We start from the raw sequence: 2,950 nt of genomic DNA, 5'->3' as shown, positions 1-2,950 counted from the left end.
GTCGATCGACTGATATACCTGGTAGACGCCTTTTTCTTGCTATTATTCGTCACAGCTTTGTTTTGACTCGGTTCCGCCTTATCTTTTGTAGGGGAATCCTCTACCATAGCAGGCCCCTCAAGGGTAGACCCGCTCCTCAAAGTAATGGCATTTAGGGTCTCTTTCTGGTCAGTTTGAGTCGGTAAGTGTCCCGGAGCTTGAGTGGTATTCTTACTAGCCAATTGAGCAATTTGGCTCTCTAGTAGCTTCATCCCGGCCTCTCTAGCTTGGGACTCTTTCAGCAACAAGTTCTTAAATTCAGCGAAGTCAGAATTTTGGGATTGTTGCTGCTGCGGCACATAGGGAGGTTTCTGATATTGTTGTTGCTTATGATGAGGGGGCACATAAGCTTGCTGCTGCTACTGCTGTGGAGGTTGAGTCGGATTTAGGACATTTTGGCTACTCCACCTCAAATTAGGATGGACATTCGGCTCATAGTACGTGTTTGTTTGCCTATAATGTTGAAAGGCAGCACAAGACTCAAAGGGACTAGGACAATTTTCTGAAACATGTCCCTCAGCTCCACATCTTCTACAGACAAAAGGACCGTCTGACACAGCATTAACATGGTACATCCCTCCTTTTGAAGCTCCTCCCAACTCGTACTTGTCAAACCTTGCAGTGAGAGCTTCTAGTGCAGCTACAGAAGAAGATTCAGCAGCTCTCCTTTGATTTCCTCGGGAATTCCCATATTCAGCTTTATGGGTGGCTAAGTCATCAATGATCTTCCACCCCTTAGTCTCTCCCATATTCTCAGCAAATCGGCCATTGGCTGCAGCATCCAAAATAGCCCTCTGATCGTCATACAGCCCGTTATAGAACTGATTGCACAAGCTCCATTTTTCGAACCCATGGTGCGGTATGGTTCGCACCAGCTTCTTGAAACGGACCCATGCTTCATGAAAGTTATCATCAGGTCCCTGTTTAAAGCTCGTGATCTGAGCTCTAATGGCATTCGTCTTTGATGCAGAAAAGTATTTCTTGTAGAATGCTAAGGCCAAAGAATTCCAGTCGGTGATCCCATGAGCGGCTCGATCCAGATCTCTATACCACTCCCTTGCAGCATCGCGGAGTGAGAATATAAACATAGTCTCCTTTATCTGGTCCTGGGTCACGCCAGCCGGCGGGGGTATAGAGCAGCAATAATCAATAAAAATCTCCATATGCTTGGCTGCATCTTCATTTGCAGCTCCCCCGAATTGGTTTCTCTCAACCAAGTTAATATAGGAAGGCTTTGGCTCGAATTTTCTTGCCTCCCCTGGTAGTTCGAATCCTTTGTAGAGATTCGCAGCTGTCGGTTCTGAGTGACTGGCAATGGTTGCTTCTTCAGCCATTTCTAGAGATGTGACAGTCTCAACTGATGAAATAGAAGCAGGAGATGTAGGTGGATCTTCCTCGAACAGCTCGTTCTCGTAAAAGCTAGAATGAGAACCAGGCTCTTCCTCTGACTGTTGATCTTGAAACAATCTCCTCTTTGCGCGCAAGGTTCTCTCAAGCTCAGGATTGAATGGTAGTAGTTCACCACCCTGTGACCTGCGCATAAGAAGAAACTACAAGAAAAGTATAAGAAGAGTTTAAGGAACAGAAGTCCCTTAAACTAAGAAAAGACTAAAAATACAACAACTAAAAATTAGAACAATTGCCTCCCCGGCAATGGCGCCAAAATTTGATACCCGTCGTGAGGTGTCAAAAATAAATTTATAATCTCCAACCACAACTATAGCTAGCGGCAGTCGGGTCGAACCACAGAGAGGCAGACGTAATTCTTAGTTGTTTAATTTCGGTCCAAGGTAACAATAAAGTGGGGGTTTGATTGGATTTGGTCTATAGCTAATAGCAGTAAAAGAAATGTAAACTAATTAAATATATGAAATCAAATATAAAAAGAGGTACTGGGATGGTTGGCTCACTATAGTTTCGGCGGCAGCATACTAAAAAGGGCTAAATCAAACACATGAGGCGGGAAAACAAGAGGTCCTCTCGGTCCACTCTTAACGGATAGCATCTTTCAATCTCGTTATAAGTCCCTAATATCAATAATACTGACTTTCGTCCTGAAAAGTGACTGATAATCTAAACTGTACCTATCTTTCGATCTCAGCATAGTTTAGTCATTTTAATTGGTGATCTAACAACTGTCCCTATCTCTCGATCTAATGGGTCAGTCATATCCTAAACATTCAACTAGTCGTGTGCACTCGATTCGTCGAATAAAGAATTAAAACAATTAAAACGAAGATAAAACCTCACGTGGTCAGTCGATCGACCGGGTAGGGTGGTCGATCGACCAACACGCGATTAGGGCACCCTAATTCTAATGCCGCCTACACTATAATTCCCCTACATCCTAGCACAATTAATTTAGCTACTCAGGATACTGATAAAAACAACAATAATCATAACGAAATAAACTATTGAATTCATGCTTGAAGTAATCAAATAACAAATAGCGATAAACGATAATTGGCTTTGGAAACTAACTAACAATTTCTATACTATCAATGCGATAAAGATAAACTGAAATAGAACAGAAGGAATACCGAAATTGCAGAGGAATTGTAACGGAATGATTAGAAGTACGAACGAAAATCCGATGCAAACCAATATTCCAAACCCTAATTATTCGATATTCTCAAACTAATAAAAACTGAATGTAAACTAGGTAAATTTCTCAATCAATATCTCTGTAAGCTAGGTTACGTTATATAGGAAATATACGTAACACTTATTATTAAAACCTAAACACAATGGGCTTGCGTTTCCTCGATCTTTTAATTCTCGTCTGAGTAGCGGTGTGGTCGATCGACTAAGCATGACAGTCGATCGACTGATTTGAGCTGAACAGTAGCTTCTGGAGCCCGATGGTTGGTCGATCGACTGAAGGTAGTGGTCGATCGACTGCTTTAGCTGG

The 2,950-nt window shown here is 42.3% G+C and overlaps 1 non-coding gene across 1 annotated transcript; it reads left to right on the top strand.

The window, feature by feature from the left end:
- Positions 1–885: 885 nt before the first annotated feature.
- Positions 886–992, top strand: LOC141654040 (small nucleolar RNA R71). The gene has a single exon (XR_012547622.1). It is a non-coding gene; the product is annotated as a small nucleolar RNA R71 (small nucleolar RNA).
- Positions 993–2,950: the final 1,958 nt, after the last annotated feature.

Source organism: Silene latifolia, chromosome 4 (assembly GCF_048544455.1).
Source record: "Silene latifolia isolate original U9 population chromosome 4, ASM4854445v1, whole genome shotgun sequence".
NCBI lineage: Eukaryota > Viridiplantae > Streptophyta > Magnoliopsida > Caryophyllales > Caryophyllaceae > Silene > Silene latifolia.
Note: the sequence above shows the minus strand (reverse complement) of the source record. Positions and strands in the feature narration are given on the sequence as shown.